Here is a 21,437-nt window from a genome sequence, read left to right on the forward strand (position 1 = left end):
TTTTACAAAAAGTACTCCTCATTTTTCATATTAAGTTCGTCTGCATTTTCTGTGCAATTGATTGTGAAGAGATACAAGCCTGCTAGACTGATTCTCTGATCTTACAATTCCCCAAAGTCTATAAATTGCTCCGTTTCACTTTAAGTGGGGTCAGGGAACCAGACTTCAGGAACATGGTTGGTTTTCTTGGTTTTTCCAGCACCTACAAGCCCAAAACGTGAAGCAAGTCAGTTGAACAATATTTGCTATAACATACTAATCCTCCAAAGCCATTTATTTCTGAAAATTGCAGCAAAAGCAAATGTTGTACATTCCCTTTAAAATAAATCATTACGCCCTGGAAAACCGGTACATTGCGGATACAGCCTTTATGTTTGGCACGATCAGTCAATTTGCGCAATTCGTCGATCGCGTTGTTCTATTAGTCGATCATGATGCTATCAGTCAATCTCTGTGCCACCAGCCCAACACCTTTTCATTCTAATTTCACGGCTCTGGAGAATTTAAAGTCCGAGATATGAAATTGAATCGACCCACGGAGCAATGCAATCGACCGATGGCACCCAACATAAAGGCTGAAAATTCTCGGAAATGGGGCTTGTATATTAAATGATGGCGCCCCCCCCCCCCCCCCCTTTCCAGGGCTGGTTATATTTTTGGTGTTGTCCCCTTAAAATTCCCCCCACCCCCGGGCCCCCCATTTTTGCTAGGATGTAACCTCAATCTGACAGGCAAAATCTTCCAACTGCCTTAATCCATTTTTTAATTTTTTATTTATTTAAATATTTATTTATTTATTTATTTATTTATTTGCCTTACATGTGCAGAGACGTCCACACTGCAAACAAGTTGAGCGGGACAGAATCTGAGAGTTATTAGGGTTTACCCAACACTTTGAAGAAGGTAAGTACATATGTGCACAATGCACTTTCTTTTGTGGTCATCCACTTTGAGTTTCTCATAAGAAAAGTGCTTGCAATTCCTCAATTCCAAAGTCAGCGATTTCGTCTTTTACAACTTTTGTTGAAACCTCACAATGCCAACAATGACATTTCAATTCGGGCGATTCACAATGCAGTGCGCCACCAAGAGTTTGCCACGGAGAGTCCATTTGTCAAGTTTACGGTCGACAAAACATGGCCCATTTGAATGAGTGTCACACTTACACCTACACTTAAGGTGTGATGGGAATCGGTAGACAACTTGAGCTAATATGTCATAGATTGGGGCATAGCGTTCTGCCTCCTTACCAAAAAACCATATTGATAACAAGAAAAGAAATGGGCAAACAGAGCCTCGACTCATACGCTTATGAAACCACTGATTGGAAAAACTAACGATTTCAAATGTCCCGCGCTGCGAATTTGTCGACCATCTCCCACAATGCACTGGGAAAAATGAACTCTCCGTGGCAAACTCTTGGTGGCGAATTGAATGGACCATTTGGCATTCTGTGTAGTTTTTCTGGGACGCACTAAAATTGCTCGAAATGTTTAGTAGGGTGCCTAACACCTACATGTACAAAATGTACCTACATGTACTGACATGACTGAGGATTCAGTGCTGCTACACATTTTCAGATAACAGAGAAACCCAATGCACTATTTTTCAGTTTCATAAGTTGATTCTGTTCCTAGCACCTCCTATTCAAAAGTTGCTGTTTCATATGTTAAATTACACAATCCATGAATCGCTTGTGTTCTAAACATGGCTCTCATTCAATCAGTTGGTATTTAACCAGTGGCGTATCCAGAGGGGGGCAGAGGGGGCACATTGCCCCCCCCCCCCTCCCCACAGATTTTTTTTGCCTTTCAGCCTCCGAAATCTTCCAACTCTGCCTGGAGGATTTTGGAGGATTGAGGAGGGTTAGGGAAGTCTATGGCACACTTCCATGACTAGGACATACCCCCACCTTTTGAAAATCAGGCCATTAAAGTGTGCTCAGAGTTCTTTGTTCACAGTGATAAACAAGCTTTGTACAATGATTCTGAAATTGTTCTTGTAACAGTGTATAGCGCCCTCTATTGGCTAGAGTTTGTTTTGCACAGTATTGCACCATATGGTACACTTGTCAAAACAGCAAAAATGTGATGAAAGTTCAATAAAAATGAATCGGGATATTTTTCAAAGTTGAAGTGTTGCAAGAATGAGGAAACATCCTTTCAAAAATGAAATCATGTTTTCTCAAATGAAATCGTGTGTGTTTTTTGTGTGTAAATTGGGGAACGTTGCTTGTTTAGTTTGGAAAATTATAATGATTTTTCTTTTGGAAGTGAATGTAATGTGATACTAATTTTATTACACTCGTAATTTCATATCGTCAAGGTAATTTTTCTCCCAAAATTTATTTTTGTGTGTGTGAGACTTTTTCAGTGAAATGAAATGTACGGTAGACTCACAAAAGACCCAAGATTATCAAAATTTTAAAATTGGAATTTGAAAAAAGAAAAAAAGAAAAGAAAAAAAATTAACCTACTTTTGGTTTGAAATCCTGATATTTGATTTATATGACAATGGTGTTCGTTAAGTTAATTAACATGTGTTCTTGATGATCATTCCGTTGAGAGCAATATTCATTACTTCATCCGAATTTTCCAATGGTCCCTTGGGCAAAAGGATCATTTCACACTGAAATTGTCAGAGCAAAATTTCCTGTTTTCTTCAAAAACATAAAAAATCCCACCTGGAAATGTAAGACGTTTTGCTCCACCGCTATCCGTTACACCTATCTAGTCATGTGTCAGTCGCTGCACTCGTTTAAAAGTCATCTTTTCTTTGCCAAAGTGTAATTAAGAAGAGAATTGGGCACGGCCTCCGAAAAAAATTGTGAGGAACGCGGAGTGTAAAAGACAACAAGAGTTTTGAATGCGAAGAGAAAGATAGGAATTAGCTGATTCTGTGATTTTGTCGGTGATGCTCCGGTGAAGCACATCTCGTCTGCATCCTTGGTCGCTCTGGCGGCAGACTCGTGCTCAGAGAAACTGAGAGAGAAAAAAGGGGAGTTTGGGGGGGGGGGGGCGGTCAGAGGAGGAGGAGGGAAGAAGCACGATGATATATATTTTCCTTGCTGCTTCCTTCCGGGGGAGCGCAGTAATTGGAGATTACCAGAGCATGACTGGACATAGCCAGGGAGGCCCATCTTCGGTATTAATGAAAAAGTGCCGAGTGATGAGAGATGCAAGGAGCCCCAGCGACGAGGGCCCGCCGTGGCGTCGACGCGCAGGACAATTTATGTCCGGTTGATGCAAAGACCAGATGCAGGCCGCATGCTAATGAGCACTTGCAGTCTCTGAGCAAGGCTCTTAATTGTTTGAAATTTGTATTTTAAAAATTTTTTTACTGAATTTTTTTTTTTTAATTACACATTAATGCCGGGGCTGAAATTACCGTCTGACGTCTCACATTTAACAACCATTTACCATATTTCTCCAAATATGTACATTTGTACTGTTATAGTGTATCATAAGTGATTGTAACCGCTTAAAAATTGATGGAGCGTGATATTTTTTTCCCCCAAGCAGTTTTTGTGTCTTGTTTTGTTGTTGTTTTCTGTGTTTGCTTTGAAAACTAAACCCAATTGCAAGGTCTGTGACAATGTTAGTTGTTGTTGTACTCTTTTAACTCTGAAACAGTGCTTTAGCCAGTAATTTATAATGAGTTTAATTGAAATGCTTCAACAAACATGACAAAAATGGATTAAACAATAAAAACGTTATTGTGTATCCTGCAGTGTTATTTGTATTAATAATGAAATGGAGAGGGAGTCTTTATTTTTGCACACCTATTTATTTTAAGCTTTTCCGTGCACCTGATTACTTACACAATCTGTATGAAAATTATGTTTCACAATGTAATGTACAGTACATACATGTAGGCCAGGAATAGTTTTCATGTTAAAGATAATATTGGAACTTAAATGGCATAAATATGGTCATGCAAAATTTCCTTTGTTTCGAAAAGAGTAGTTTTTATTTTCCACCTTATTGCTCCATCAAATGCCTGAATTTTGTTGACATTGTAGTTAGGCTGTAAGGCTTCATAGCCGAAAGCATTTTATTTGATTGCACACGTATACACATATGTACATGTAGTACCGGTACATGTACATTGTACATAAACGAAGGTAAACATACATGTACAATGTGATTATTCATCATAAACTTTTTTTTTTTTTTTTTTTTTTTTTCATTTCTTTTGTAGACTACACAGTTGACCCACTTTCATGCTGAAAATGTGCCGATAGTCATGTTAAAACTCCGGAATAACATAGTTTCATTCATCATTTCACAATAATCATAGTGCGGAAAGCCTCCCTGTTGTGCATTTTGCAAAAGCGCATGCCCAGAGATTCACCCCTTTGTAGCACCCCGACGTTGCGGTTTAGCTGTGCCCCTTTCGCGCCACAACTGACTCCAGGGCAACACAAAAGAACCGCTCTTTTAAAGTTGCACTTTCGTTTGGGGGTCGCTATAAAAATTAAGTGTTTCATATTGTTCATTAGCGATATTTCAGAGGTTCAGTCACACAAAAACCACCTTCATTGATGTCTTAACTTTTCGGAGAAATTGTTGAAAAGCCCCATTCTGTTTGATATCAGGTCCCTCGCTTGTTTCAGACTTACTCATATGGCGATTCCACGTGTAGCACACACGCTTTGAGGCAGCATTTTCAAAAGAAACACGCATGACTGGAATTATGCCTAGTGCTCCGAGTCCCACGTCTCAGATTTTGAGGACAAAAAAAATTGGTACACTGAAATTCCTTCGTTCAGTAATTACACAGAACAACAAATTTCTCATCTAGCTCCAAGACTTATGTTCTTGAAACTACTAGCATCATGATTATCCCTGCTCATTGGGCCAATGAAACATTTCAAAGACCATCTCAGCTCCCTGGGGAGTATACAGCTCAATGCTGCTGTTCGGCACAAAGCAGCTAGAATCAACCACAATGTACCATCTCTGCCCTCACAGGTACCCATTTATTCCTGCATGGGGAGAAGCAATGAGTGACAAAGCGCCTTGCCCAAGGGCACACGCACCATAAGCCCAGGCTGGACTCGAACCCACAACCTGCAGAATTAACCACAGACCACGAAGCCATGGCACTCCACAATGTTTGTATTCTACATTTTAACAAAATGTCCAACTATTACAGTTTGTGGTACATGTATAATTTGAAACTGCATTTTCATAGTACAATACTTTTCTCGAATATGCTCCTTTAAACATGTACTGGAGTTTAGAGCGTTAACGCAACAAAAGAAATAATGCTTCATCCCGGAAATGGGTCAAACAATCTGTACATTGTACATGTACCGGTACGTGTACCCACCACCCCTTGCAGAAAATTTAGTTAGCTTTACATGGTCACAAGGTGTGACGCACGCTGTTTCTTTCACCCCTTGGAACCAATCTGGATTTGCTCCCATTCTGTTACGGAATTTTTGTTTATTTTTGGTGGGGGAGCTACGGTATTTTGAATAAGACATTGAAAAGAGTTTGTCGACTTTGGAACACCCGCTCTGCCTGAGTAATCTTCGATGAAAAAAGTATTAAACGGCCCGTTAATGTAATATTTTTAATGCGGTCCCTGAAAGTGCACTTTTGTGTCCCATTTTAACCTTATTTTCAATATTCATTTTTGCCATTTTGGGGGCTATTTTCATGGGTATTTTGGTGCCTTTTTAGTTTTATGCTGAAAGTGCACCTTTGTGTCCGACACCATTTTAACCTTACTGGTATTTTCAGTTTTCTTTTTTGCCATTTTTTGGGCTATTTTCATGGGTATTTTGGTGCCTTTTTAGTTTTTATGCTAATGCAAATTTCATGAGCAAAAGTGTGATGTCAGTCTGGGCAGAAAGCTCAATGTTACAGCTATTTCAGCACAAAAAGGTGCTAGAGTTTTGGATATTTTGCTGTCGTAAATATTCTTTTCTGTGGTGATTCGAGTGTCGGCGCATGACAGTAAAGCCAATGAGCAAACATTTCTAAAGATTGTTTTCAATGAGCAAAGTTTTGGGGTTCACATTTTGAACATAAAGCACCTAAACCTGAACATGCCTTCCTAAAGTGACATCACAGCAACAGCAACAGCGCCCTCAATTGTCAGGAAAAAATTGAAAATGTTTAAAAGAAGTGCACTTTCAGTGGTAGGGATTTCAAAAAGTTTTCATACATGTTAAGAGGAGTAGAAAGTTGCACAAATACGAATCAATTTCATTACGTACGTACATGTACTACTGTATGTATGTACCGGTACATAGGTTCCCATAGGGTTGTTGGTCAAAATTAAATCCACTTTCAACGGTACGAATGAAAACAAAAATGCCTCTTCCACTAAAATCCCTTTTTTTCCCCCTCGCAATCCCAAACTTTTTTTGTTCATAATGTACACATAAACATGTACATGTTCATGTAATGAGAAAAAAAAAACTGTTTGTTTAAATGGGAAGCGCAGTAACGCACAAAATGGGCGATACAAAGATTTAAATATCCCTTTTCCATTAAATTACGGTAGGCACATATATACATGTACAGTGTAATGAAAACTTACATGTACATGTACAAAAATATGTACAGTAGTACATCATGTGGTACATGTACATGTGTATACTACACATTTTCACATTCACTTGACTTATTGAAGCAGTGTAAACAATGATTTGTTTAGTAACATTTTTTCAAATTTATTTTATCAAGTGTAATTTATGCCAGTAAAGACACTTGGAAAAATTGAATCAAAGACAGATTTAATCTCTGATTGTTTGACCATGACTTTTAAAATTGATTAAAAAAATTACCATTCATATTGATTTTGGTGTTATTTATTTTTTGCTCACCAACAGATATTCATTGATCTAATCTAAATGTAGAATCTAATGATCTAAATATAGAATCTAATAGGTTATGTGAACTCCCTTTTGTCATCACCAGGTTTTTCTTTATAAAAAAATCTACTTCATAATTACATCTTTCTGCGAGCCAAAAGCTTTTTGTTCCAAAAAAGTGTGATTAATATTCAAAAGCCAAGCCGACAGCTCAACAGCACTCTCTCATCAGAGTAGTTATTATCTTTTAGAATTGTTCTTGTGTTTTCTAATTTCGTCCGTCCTAAAATTCAGGATGGGACGGGCTGCCAGTTCGGCCAATCCCAAAAGCCCAACTCAAATTCATGAACGTATGGTGTACATATGTACATGTACATGAACACGTACACACAAAGCAGATGGAATTTTACTAGTATTGAAATTGACCAGCTATTACACATGCTGCTGGCACGGTGCCAACAAAATCCTGCGATGCCTTTTCCCCCCCTTATTTTTTCTTTGGTAGTTCCCACTCCGGATTGGGCAGTGTTATCATGAGGGCGCGCGGGCGCTACATATGGAGTAGGCGGGTAGGGTACTGTGGGACCATCTACTATGGTCTGGTGGCACATTTATTTAGTTTTTTTTACAGATTTTTTTCTCAATCGGGTGTCATGTAGGCCCTACTCCCCAAGCCACCCAATGCACCTGCTACGGTCATTGAAGTCTTTGCCACACTGCATGCCCTTGTTTCTAGGGGGCTCTGTGCCCGTACGCTAGCTTCTGTTCGCTTGATCCTCCCTACCTCTTCTGTCCAATCCATATGGGTCAGCTGCATGCAGGCATGCACCATTTTTTTGTGTGAGTGCATGGTGTACGTGTGTGTATGCCCACTATCTGACTATGGACTTTCAAACACAAAGGAGTGCATGGATGAGGGACTCGCCGAAACAGCACGCGGTACACTGTGCGTTGAGCATGAAGGCCCTTTGTGTGGGAGCCAGTTGTGGTCATATTGAGCACTGTACTTGATCATCTGAGCAAGCCAGGAACGAGGATGCGGGGAAAAGAATTGGCCGAGATAACGATGCGGATTTTAGGGTTAGATATTGCAAGGTCAGTATATTGTTCATAGTCCTTCTTAAACGAATTTCAACCCAACTACACCATTGGGTGTGATGTTTTGTTTTTTTGGTTTTGGTTTCCATATGGTTTTAGCTTTAAATATTCAAATATGTATTTGCCAAGTTGCTTTAGCATGCTGCCCTTTTATCGTTGTCGGTTGCTTTGAATGGGAGATGCCCATTTGGAGATTAGGGATGCGTGGTGCGTGTACTTTGTAGCCATCGATTGATCAGATGATATTGACTTTAGTTGTGGCTTCCGGATGCTTGCCTGATTAAGATCGTGATTCGACACAGGATTCATTTGGGCCCTAGCCTCCTGTATTGATATGTGTGTGCGGACAAAACCGGAGCCCGCATAGTAATGGCTAAATTTGGGTGAGTGGAACTCGTTTGGATTTTTGAATTTTTTTGAATTTTGTTCCTGTCAGATACTTGTGTGCAAAATGTTATCATGATGTAAACTATAATTACAAAAATATGTATTTTTCATGGCAAAGAAAAAATTCTCATTCTTGGAATATAGAACATTTCGGGCACGCTAGTGAATCTGTCAATTCTCTCACGAAGGCCCCCTTCAATGGCGAAAGCATTGTGCTAGCTATTGTTCAGATAAATCCGTCACGGGCAGTTGCTTTGTACGTGTACAACACACAGTAGTTTCTCCATTGAAGGGGGCCTCATGAGTGTAGGCCTACATGTATCATGAGCCCAATTTTTCAAGATGAAAAACAATTAAAATTGACTAGCGTACATTAGGTTGCCCATATTGTGTTGTTTTCCTGGCAAAATTGTGAATTTTATGGATGATATTCGAAAGCAGTAAGATACATTTCGTCAGCTCTAGTTGAATGCCCATTTTCATGATTTTGAACTCAAACATATTGTACTCGAACGCCCACTATCAAATTACAACATGTAGTTCTTGCGTGCAGCTCTGAAATTCTTTAGCTTTAACAATAAACCACTTGCATGCATGTACATGTATTGTAATACTAACAATTGGATAAAAACAAAATTTGGTCTCTAATATTACATTTTTAAAATTCGTATGTACGGATGAAGACCGGCCATTAGCAATTAAGTAACATTTTCGGTATAAAGCCCCACATTGATGAGTTTAATGTGACATCATTAACACGTTATTGCAATTGATTAAATTAAAATGTTTCACAAATACATTACACACGTGGGAGGTCTATTCAATTTTCCCCCCCATTTGTGGTGTAGATGGTTGTTAAATGTCCTTGAAATAAAGTGCAGTTGATTTACTGTGAAACACATTGTGTTTTTTTTTAAAGGAGCTTCTTTATGAATAGCAGAATTTTTGTAAATAGGGTTTCTTGGATTTTTTTTTGGGGGGGGGGAAGGATGCTTCTGCTTTATGAGGGGGGTATCTCCTGTTGTGGGCAAAAAAATTACCATGTGCATGTTAAAATCGTACTAAAACTTGTTGTTCAGTAATAAGAAAAAAAGTTTAAAAACTGTTGACTGCCCATGTTTTACTTTTATACATACATGTACAAATAATCTGCATGTCCTTTTTTTCATCTGATCTTTTTTTTTCCACTATAAAAATAGAACAGATTCCCCGATGGATTAGCATAGCCCATTATACGCTCATATGAACATATTGGATTTTTGGGGGGGGGGGGAAAGGAGGCTTCTGCTTTATGGGGGGGTTTCTCCTGTTGTGGGCAAAAAAAAATTACCATGTGCATGTTAAAATCGTACTAAAACTTGTTGTTCAGTAATAAGAAAAAAAAGTAAAAAACTGTTGACTGCCCATGTTTTACTTTTATACAAACAATCTGCATGTCCTTTTTTTCATCTGATCTTTTTTTTTACCCACTATAACAATAGAACAGATTTCCCGATGGATTAGCATAGCCCATTATAAGCTCATACAAATCTGATTTTTTTTTAATCCGGATGTGAAAAACCCTCACATTTTGGAATATATACCACACTGGCATATTATGATTGCTTTGCCAGATTTGATGGAATTCTCCACAACAGACCAAGCCTTTGCATTCCTGGCAAGGTCAAATGTGACACCGAAATATTTGACCTGCCGGTCATCTGAATGTTGACAGATGGGCTTCTCGCTCAAGAATCCAACTACCAGTTCAAGGAGTAAATAGCGCGCCGCTTCCCAAATTTTGTTTTGAGCAATGTTCTCCAGCGTATCCCCAACCAACAGAATACCACTACAGGAACATGTCCTGTGTATTTTGTTTTCGCTGTTTGGAGAACTTGTTTTTACAAAATGTTCATATTTGTAAGGCCGAGTAAAAAAAAAATAGTGGTTTCGCGTCCAGCCTTTTGGGAAAAATTGAAGGAGGTGGGCACTTTTTTTTCTTTCTTTTCTTCCCCAAGATGGCAAATTTTCCAAGACGAATTCTGCGATTTTCTTGACTATTTTGCTGATACAAAATTGTATCCGAAGGAACCATAACCCTTTCTATATACAAGAGCGGCAATTTTGTTGGAAACACAAATAAAAAGACAATCTATTGACAATATTTGTGCAAAATATATTGCAAATTTATGAATTAAAAAAATAATAAGGAGGCCGTCGGGAGAAAAGGCAGGGGGCAGGGATGAGAAACTGGTTTATTTTTTTAATTGGCCTAACATGTATGGTAGGTTAATACCGGTAATGTTTACGTAGATGTGAAACTGAAAGTACAATATTGCTGTAATATCCTGCCAAGGCAATAAGTCAATGTAAAAGTTTTATGAATATTTAATCAGTATTATGGGCATTTCAAATTGAAATATATGTGACCCATCACCACAAAATGATCTTGCTTTCTAATGGTGCGTAATATAACATAATGGGGGCAATGAGTTCAGTAACGGAAATATACCGCTAACCAAACTGGAGTTGTAAACGTACTTTTTTGAGGGAGAAAAAGGGCAACGGTGTATCACAGTGGACGAACAATCAACTGACGAAACATGATGAAAAAAGGGATTTGAAGATGTTTGATTGAACAAAAAACCACTTGGAAAGGTACGATAGAACAGGACTTACAGATAATCAGAGCTTTACCTGAAAACAAATAATCCCCCACCCCTTCAAATTTTGGCTTTGCCTGGCCGCCGCGCTGTAGAGTACTGCAAAAAGGCAGATTTGAACTTTACATGGATGTTCATTTCATGGCGACAGGTCACATATCTTCAAAGGTCCCAACATCTTGATCCCAGCACTTTGAAATATGGCAGTTTGTTAGATTTCTTATAAAAGCTACAACTGTGTTTCCACTTTCAGAAACCTCTTGAATAAATCCAGTGTTTGTGGGATTTTTGGTTGTTTATACATGTACTTTTAATTTCCACCATGTCCACCGGAACCAATTTTCTTTTTCATACAGATTCTTGAAAAGGGCAACCACTAAGTTGAAAATGCAATTTCCACAATTCTTCCTAGTATCAATGGCCTTCACTATTGCTTGTGAATGTGAAGTTCCCAGCCTCATTCCACAATTTAACCCTGACCCAGATCTCTTTTGAAACTCAAGGTGTGTTTTTTTTTCTTCTTTTTTTCCCAAGTCCAGTAACCTTTCATTTCCACTGTGTTAACCGAAAGCGAAAGAGATTAAAGGTGGCATTGAATTTATTCAACCTAGTTTTTTGTCCCACAGGGACAAAAAAAACTCGAGATTGAATTTTTTTTTTGCCCGCAATCATGCCTGGTATTTTGCATTTAAGAATTTCAAATGGTTCTGAAGGGGAAATGTCCACGTGATGTTTGCATTGTAAAAAATACCGCGTGTGTAGTTTCTATTTCGGAGCGAAACACTTCAGAAATCCACACAGCTAAATAAAGCTTTTGAGGGAAAATGCATTGTGTTGAAATTGTTTCGGTAAAATATGTGGAATATGTATTCTGCTTATGTATTATGTAATCCCTTTTTTCTTGAAAATGACAACATACAAAGCGCAATTATTTTACAGGTTGCTTGATACTATTAGGTAACATTCATGTAGGCTATTTCATAATACTTTTGGCAGTTTTGTTTTTGAATGTTTGCAAACAATACCTACCGGTAAGGCCAAAAAAAAAAAAATAGTCGGTCTCTGGTCAGACCGAAGTTCAGGAATTGATGCGGCGACGCGTTTTATTTTTTTTGGGGGGGTGGCTTTTTTTTTTTTTTCAAGCTTGAATGGTACGGTACAGACAAGGTGGGTATTATTTTGCTTTTTGTGTCCTCATTGTACATTGGTGTCCTCCATAATATGCCTTGGTGCCCTTCATCATTTGCCTTGGTGCAATTTCCCCATTCCTTGGTGCTCCTTGGTACAACAATTTGAGAAGGTGCGGCAATAGAGGGCGCTGTTGTAGCTTCCGTGTTAATTTGAAGAAAAAAAAAGGTTGACGCGCATGATTAAAATCGACGCGCACGCTGACCAGATACCAAGGTTTTTTTTTCTTTGCCTAATTGCAAGAGTTTTGGATGTATACAATGTACGGTATGTGCTGTATTTTTGGCAAGATGTGTACTGCATTTTTGGTAGTTTCAAGGTTTACGGTTGAGACCATTTGACATTTGTTTACAAAATTGTATGTTGTGGTCAAATGATGCTGACTTTCAGCAAACTGTCGTCCTCTGCGCTGCATGTACATTTTTATGGTTGAAAAGTGTTGACATGTGGGCCAAATAACATACATGTGTACATGTACAAATGATGTTTAACTGTTTGGCTTGCCCGGCAGTTTGCCTGTGGGCATGACGTCACAGGTCACATCGCCTACAGATTTAGGCAACTCTAAATTTTCAATCCTTCTAGTGCACCACACGCTTGTACATGTACACTGTACATGTACAACCGCAGAAGTCAAGGATCATTTTGTGGCAGCTACCGGTAGTACATGTACCTTCATCCTTAAAGCAATTAAACTTCTCTTGACTGTCGACACTGACCGCCCAGGAGCGATTTTCTCGTAGAAATCAGTACCCAAGACAACAAGATTTCTTGAGAAGAGACCCAAGTGAAAGTTGCCTTGGCAACCAGGCTGTCTCCCTTCACGTGAGGTATCACCAACTCTGAGGATTCTCAAATAAACCGTGGCATCAAGGATACTGCTTGTAGAACACCCTCCTGATTTGTGTTAAAGGGCTCATGAAATGTAATTGTTTTTAATGCAATCCTTGAAAATGCACCTTTGTGTCCCTTTAACCTTATTTTCAATTTTCATTTTGCCATTTCCAAGGGCATTTTGGCGCCTTTTTGGTTTTTATGCTTATGGAATTTCCATATTCATGAGCAAAAGTGTGATGTCATATCCGGCAGAAACTTCAATGTCGCAATTAGTTTATGCCCAAAAAGCTGCCAAAATTTTGGATATTTTCCTGTCGTAAACTTTCTTGTCATTAGTGATTCGTTGTTGTGTTAGTTCATGGCAGTAAGCCAATGAGCAAACTTTTCTTACAAATGTTTTCAATGAGTATTTCTTGGGGTTCACTATTTCAACAGTTAAACACCTAATATGAACAGTGTCTCCCTGAAATTACATCCTTTAAGGATTAGCACAGAATTTGTCTGTTGGTGCTTAGCATAATGGCGATCGTAACTTCGTAAGCGCAGAATTCTGTGTTAGCAGATTAAGCAGAGCCATGACATTGGGCCCTAATGTCAGTAGTTCCTGTTATAACACCTCACTCACAGATTCTGTGTCTTGATTGGCCGAGAGCGAGTCACATGATACTTTCTATTTTCGCTATCTTTCTGTGCACGGCCAAAAGTACTATACCAAGTACTATACCAATAGCAACCAAAGTACTACCGTATATCCACGGCGTGGTATTTGTGTGCAAATGCATGCCGGTGTGCGCGTTGCGCGTTTTGTTCCAAAGAGAGCGCGCCGCAGAGTTGGGTTCAAACATTACGTGAAGGGGTAGTTTGGAAGAGAGAAATACATTTTCCACCAATTTTGTATTGAAACTGAAGTTTATTTCAACTGTCTTCAGATTTAAATAATTTAAAATATTAAAACCAAGCAGAATCTGTGGGTGAAGTGTTATAAAACAAATATTGAATGCTTTATCTCGTGGTGAAGTAAAACTACCCTCCCTCAGTGATCCATGGACATTCTATTTTCCCTCGGCTTCGCCTCGGGAAAATAGAATGTCCATGGATCACCTCGGGAGGCTATAGTACACCACTCGAAGCATTCAATATTTGTATAATGGGGGCTGATGTCCATAGGGAAATGTTTACAGATTACTGTAAAAGTAAAAAATACATGTTCATGTAGGTGATGCATTTTATTCTTTCCATGGCATGGCAATGATCCAAAGACCCTTTCAAACTAAATATCAATGTCCTACACTGTACCAAAACATCCTTTGTAAGTGAACAATGAGAGAAATGTCAGTTGTTACTTGTAGCAAGAGAGCAATTTTGTTAAAACTTGTAAGCCTGTAAAACCCACACAATTCAAATGTGAAAAGGCTCACAGATCAGACTATCGTCTCGCTTTATATTCATGTTGAAATGGTGACTGTTTTATGTTCCTACACCCCAATGTTCAGACAACCCTACATGTATGTTCCGACACCATATGTTCCTATGTTGGAGTTTTGGCTGGTAACCTGCTTTTATAAACCAGACTTTTTGTGTGCTAAGCAAATTTTTGTGCTTAGCAGCGCCGTGAAATTGGGCCCTGGACCTGGTCCAGCATGGAAATTTTGGAAAATGAGCACGAGAGGCCCTTCACATGAATTTTGTTGCATTATTTGTTGCCAAACTTAAAAAAAACACTGGGCGTCCATTTGTTTGTGACTCAAGCTAAAGAAAACAATTGCAACATCCCCACAATTTGCTCCATGGTCTCTGATTGTAACTGCATTCGCTCGCTAGCAGTCTTCTTGGTTCGTGTAACAATCTGCCCATTCATCGGATCAGAGAGTTCTCACCCATTTTTTATTTCAACATTACAGCTCTCAAGTTATTTTGTAAAGGCCCAGTGGTCATGTTATCCTGCAAACTATTCATTTTAATACCATGGATTTTAAGTGTTTATCCGGCAATGTTCCTAGTTATCTCAGCGAAGTTTTTGTTCCAGTCAGTGAACTACACCGTCATCGAACTAGGAATAGCACTGTTGGCAATGTGGCTCTTCCACTCCCTAAAACAGAAAATGGAAGAAGAACTTTTAATTTCAGGGGTGCCCAGGCTTGGAATAACTTACCGCTTCATTTGAAATCTCGCATCCAGCGAGTCTCAATCACTTTGTCAATCAACTCAAACAGCTCAGTTAAAAAAAGAAAATAAGTGGGGAAAAAAAGAAAAAAAGAAAAAAAGAAAAAAAAACAGGGAGTGGGGAGATGTCATCTTGCAGTGATGTTTTGTATTGTATTGTAAATGTCTGTTAATCATCTGTGTAATTCCTATTTTATTTAAGTTTAAATGAGTTTTTTAACATTCCTACATTGTACTCCTAATAATATAATTGTATTTTAATAGTAGTTTTGTGTGAGCTGGGATCCATAGGAGATCAGTGAGTTTTCTCACTGAGTGGATCACCCAGGATAAATAAGAAATAAATAAATAAATAAAAACTATACCAAATCATCCTGGACAGTTATCCATGTGGCACCTCACGCATCACTTTTTTGTTGGCATGATTGTGAGCTGAATGGCAACTTCACGCAAAATCGGATAACCGATATTCGGTTTTAAAAAAAAGGAGGATAACCGGATTTTGAAATATCCAATACCTCCCACCACTATTCGAAATTCATTCTCAATGTCCTATTAATTGTCACGAGTGGTATCTTTGCAACTTTAAAAAAAAAAAAAGACCTTGGTTGGAGAATATTCATAAACTGAGAACCCCATCCGTTCCTTTAATAAAAACCCCTACATCTGATGCGCAACATCTGGAAAAGCAGTAGATGGGTAAGTAATGCACCGTTGGGCAACAAGATGTAGCCCGAGTATTAATGAGCCGATCCAATACCATTGCAGTGCCCCGACCACATCAATCTTTGTCACCGGCCTGGTATTGCTTTTCCATACACACCCCCACACACACACACGGAAAAAAGCCGAGCCATATTACGTTTCGTTTCACACGTCGGCGCTGTTGGACCAGTGCATTTTGTGGCCAATCAAGCGCCTTCCTTAATGAAGGGACAGCTGTATGCACTGGCGCACAGGGCAATATCAAATGGTCCCTCGCCCGTGTGACATCTTAGCCCTGATCTACAAAAAAAAAAAAAAAAAAAGGAGGACGATTTATTATGTTGTTGTTGCCACCGCTCGGCACTTAATCCAATTCTCCAAGATTTCCGGAAGGTGGCATTTATCTCGTAGCAGATTATATCTTCTGATGTCAGAAACAGTGCATCCCCAGAACGGCGCCAGTTGTGACTGTATACGGGCGTCCAAAAGCTGTTGTTTTTCGTAAAGTGATGTTTTTTCACACATCGGCCCACAAACATCTGTAAGCCATAGCCTTTGTTGTCAGTATTTTTTTAATACCTACTTGAGGAAAATAAGACACACAAGAAAACTCACTGAACTTGAAGAGACTCTTGGGTTGTGTCATGTACTTTTTTTTCTGATTCGTTTCTCAAACTAGGAAGATGCTTCCAGATTTGTTTTGTTGTTGATATTTTGTTAATTGTTAGCCTTTGCTTACGTGTATATTCTGAGTATAGGACATCAAACAATACTCAACAGACCAGGGCTCGTGAAATCGCCTGCCCGACGTCTCGGGACAACCAAAATATTTTGTCCGACAACCAAAAGTTCCAGGTTGTCAGCCCGACGGGCAACCACTTTTTTTCACCAATACTCACATTTTTACACTATATTTTAGTCCATGGGATTTTTGAAAGTTCCAGAATCCCATACATGTGCACAGCGTCGAACAATAATCATGATAATATCGACATCGTGACTCAGTTGCTGTGCTATCGCCAGTTGATGTTGGTAATCTATGCAAATGTGCATAAACCAGTAACGGGTACCAGCCAAAACAGAACAGCGGTAAATCTCAATCTGTACGTACGGTCCGGCCACTCCTTCACGGAATATATGTACAGTATGAAATAGTAATGATCATGATTACAAAACGCTTTGCTTGATTGAGCTAAAACTTTGCATCTTCTTCTTCTCTCGTATGCTGCCATCGTCTCTTCATCACACCTGCAACTCGGTGGAGAAAAGCCATGTCTTTGCATAAGAATAGCATACAGAATTGGTCAGAAATGGGGGGGGGGGGCACTGAATCCCCACCCCCCTCCTTTCCCCAATCGACCTCCCTTCTTTTTGATGACCTCAAATGACACTCCTAAAAGTACTTGTTTATGATGTAAACTACCATTCTGTGGTAAGCCCCACTTTTCACATTAAATCTTAATGTGCTTTTTCCATGAAATAGGCTGCAAGGTTACGCACTCCCATGCTACCCAAAAACATGACCCCCAAAAAAGAAAAAAAAGAACGAATGGTCGTTCTTACAAAGTGCACCCGAGGTCAAAAACCTGGAAAAAGGAACGTGCTTCACGGTAATCAAATTATTTAACACCATGGTGATCGCTCTGTGTTTATACTAGTCATTGGAAACAATGTTATTTAAACGTCATCAGAAATAACGCCATTACGATTTAGTGAGTCACTTCCTAAATCGGTACAGTTCGATCAAAATGAAAGTACGAATGGTTTTGGCTTGGAAAAACTGTGAGGAAAATGAACTTAAGAGGAGGATCGCGGGGAAATTGGACGAGATGTTCTCATTAAGCGCGTAACCTTGCCTTAAAGCTATAGTCCATCATTTGCAGCCATCCGAAAAGTAACTGGCGTAATTACTGTTGAAAAACAAACTTGGTTGAAAGATAGTAAGGGAACTAAACTCCCTGTGAAATTATTCTTTCTGGGAAGCTGTCATTTTGAAGAAATCAACGAAAGAAGGCATTTCCAACGGTGATTCTTAAGAAGCACCGTAGGAAAATTTAAATTAGTAGTTCGTTTTGTTATTCGGCGCAGCGCGCGCAAGCATTGGAACGACGCACACGCGCGCGCGGTTGTTATAATTCGTCGGATCAGTGTGCGACGCCGCGTATTGCTGCAATTCAAAACAATTCAAAACATGATTCAGTAACTTTTGATTTGAAATTGAGATCCTAGAATGCTGCTTTTCTCGGAATGTACAGCTGAAGCTTAGCTGAAACTTCATCAGGTTAGTTGCTCAGTATCCTTCATTAGATTTTGAACACTTTTGTTGCTTCAAACGAACAAAATGCACTAATTACAAATGATGGACTATACCTTTAAGGCTTAACATGCCCCCGAGGAATTCTTATCGGCAATTTTTTTGTTGGTGTGTTTTTTAAACCTCAGGTGAAGTGGAGAGCTTCACACCCGCGACTTGTGAGTGCAACATCAAACATGCTTCCTGTTATTACGCAAACTTGTCAAGAGGGGTGCAAAAACATTTGTCAACATTATTATTTTTTTCTTCTTCACCGCTTCGACGAACTTTTGACGCGTGCTATTTTTTCTCGCGAAAAAGTACAAGCGCCAAGCGTACATTACACTCGTCAATGAACTTCAAGTTAGCCTCTCCGGGGCCTCTTATCTACAAATAAGCACTTGCTGCGGTAAATTTTTGAGAAATAAAATTGGATGCGGAAAGTCTTCAAAAAGAGCCTGATAATACAGGTGGATAAAATTGGGAGTGAAACACGTTGGCTAGTTTGCTCATTGTATGTAAGTTTATAAATGCCTCTTGGTGAAAGCAATTATTTTTCATATATCTTTGAGTTTTAAGCAGTCGAATAAATACATAAGTTAAACATGCAGTAAGCACCGTCGATATATCAACATTGCTCGCTTATTCAATATTATTTTGGTATCCATATCGTAGATAGCGATTTTTTAATCATATCGAAACATCGAAAATTTCGATATTGAGGAATGATATCGAAAAATATTGAAAATGCGTCAGATTATTGTCAAAATAAATATCTCATTTGTGCTTTTACTTTGTGTTTTTAAAACGTCAGCTCTATAATGAAATAAAAACATTGCGAAATGCCAAGCAGCGATCCATCATTTGCAGCCATCCGAAAAGTAACTGGTGTAATTATTGTTGAAAAACAAACTTGGTTGAAAGATAGTAAGGGAACTAAACTCCCTGTGAAATTATTCTTTCTGGGAAGCTTTCATTTTGAAGTAATCAACGAAAGAAGGCATTTCTAACAGTGATTCTTAAGAAGCACCGTAGGAAAATTTAAATTAGTAGTTCGTTTTGTTATTCAGCGTTTTGTTATAATTCGTAGGATCAGTGCGCGACGTCGCGTATAGCTGAAATTCAAAACAATTCAAAACATGATTCAGTAACTTTTGATTTGAAAATTGAGATCTTAGAATGCTGTTTTTCTCGGAATGTACAGCTGAAGCTTTATAGCTGAAACTTCATCAGGTTAGTTGCTCAGTATTTCTCATTTGATTTTGAACTCTTTTGTTGCTTCAAACGAACAAAATGCACTAATTACAAATGATGGACTTTACCTTTAAGGCTTAACATGCCCCCGAGGATTTCTTATCGGCAATTTTTTTGCTGGTGTGTTTTTTAAACCTCAGGTGAAGTGGAGTGCTTCACACCCGCGACTTGTGAGTGCAACATCAAACATGCTTCCTGTTATTACGCAAACTTGTCAAGAGGGGTGCAAAAACATTTGTCAACATTATTATTTTTTTCTTCTTCACCGCTTCGACGAACTTTTGACGCGTGCTATTTTTTCTCGCGAAAAAGTACAAGCGCCAAGCGTACATTACACTCGTCAATGAACTTCAAGTTAGCCTCTCCGGGGCCTCTTATCTCCAAATAAGCACTTGCTGCGGTAAATTTTTGAGAAATAAAATTGGGTGCGGAAAGTCTTCAAAAAGAGCCTGATAATACAGGTGGATAAAATTGGGAGTGAAACACGTTGGCTAGTTTGCTCATTGTATGTAAGTTTATAAATGCCTCTTGGTGAAAGCAATTATTTTTCATATATCTTTGAGTTTTAAGCAGTCGAATAAATACATAAGTTAAACATGCAGTAAGCACCGTCGATATATCAACATTACTCGCTTATTCAATATTATTTTGGTATCCATATCGTAGATAGCGATTTTCTAATCATATCAAAACATGGAAAATTTCGATATTGAGGAATGATATCGAAAATATTGAAAATGCGTCAGATTATTGTCAAAATAAATATCTCGTTTGTGCTTTTACTTTGTGTTTAACGTTAGCTCTATAATGAAATAAAAACATTGCGAAATGCCAAGCAGCGATGCTTAAAGGGAAAATACAACATTTGCAAACATCAAAAAATAAAACTACCAAATCATTTTGAAATACCTTGCTGGACTGTTAGTGAATGACAGTGTAAAGCATCCTGTAAAATCATGGCACCTGGTATACTGTCATTTTCAAGAAAAGTGGTATTTTTGTATCAATTTCCAATGCTGATCGGCCGACCAGCGTTGGAAAAAACTGGCTTTTTTTTAAATACTGGCCCCAGTTGACCATCGCACTTGTTTGCAATCGATTACACACCTATGAAGGGGTACAAGCCAGCTAGACTGGTTCCCTGACCTTACCATTCCCCAATGTATATAAACTGCTCCGTTTCTTCTTAAATGGAGTCAGGGAACCAGACTACAGGAAAATGATTGTTTTTCTTGGTTTTTATAGCATTTTCGAACCCAAAACCTCAAAAAAGTCAGTGTAACTATATTTGCTATATATTTCCAACCCCCCAATTCCATCCATTTCTGAAAATTACAGCAAAAGCAAATGATGTATATTCCCTTTAATGCTCTGCGCTCGCTGGAATCCGCGGTCTCCCCTAATGTAAAACCTAAAAAGAAACCACCCACTCTGGACAAACTCTCAGTGCTGAGATTTGTGTAGAAAAGTTTGAGCAATATGTTTCAGAGAAAGCCTTGGAAAATTGGGACTTAGATTGTTGTTTTGATTTTTTTTTTTATCAAGTGTCATCTTTATGGTCTATAGCTTCATAGGATAATCAATACCGAATATTCTCGTTATTGGATTTCCGATACATCAATTATTGCGAATTCTGATATCGGCGGTGCTTAACGTGTAGTTGAATTTGCAAAACTTGAAACTACAACACCATAAAGCAGTATGAATTTGCGTATTATCGTGGGTAATGTTTAGGTATGTATTTTTTTCTTGGACATGATTCATTGTCTTAAGGAGTCCTTTGTTTTTTTAAAGGGTGGCTCAGTTTTAAGAAAATACCCACTGAGTGACAGAGGACGGGCGTGTATATCCTGTAAGTGTCCTAACTAAATATTGTTTTTTTTGTACATGGACAGTACACTGTGTGCCATTCATTGCCAAAGCCTTTATCTTTTTATATTTTTCTTCGAAGCAACGAAAATGCTCAAAATCTAAAGACAGATGTTTAAAACCTAAGCCTGATGAAGTTTTAGCTCCGTGAGTGCTGTATATTGCAAGAAAA

At 38.6% G+C, this 21,437-nt stretch overlaps 1 protein-coding gene across 1 annotated transcript in view; it reads left to right on the plus strand.

Moving 5' to 3' along the window:
- The first annotated feature begins 7,415 nt into the window (after window positions 1-7,415).
- Window positions 7,416-21,437, plus strand: part of LOC119745562 (28S ribosomal protein S11, mitochondrial-like) — a 53,595-nt gene continuing 39,573 nt past the window's right edge. The window contains exon 1 of the mRNA XM_038222007.1: window positions 7,416-7,924. The gene's annotated coding sequence lies outside the window, so the exon portion shown is untranslated. The remainder of the gene's footprint in view (window positions 7,925-21,437) is intronic.

This window comes from Patiria miniata, unplaced genomic scaffold, assembly GCF_015706575.1.
Source record: "Patiria miniata isolate m_02_andy unplaced genomic scaffold, ASM1570657v1 HiC_scaffold_7, whole genome shotgun sequence".
Taxonomy (NCBI): Eukaryota; Metazoa; Echinodermata; class Asteroidea; order Valvatida; family Asterinidae; genus Patiria; species Patiria miniata.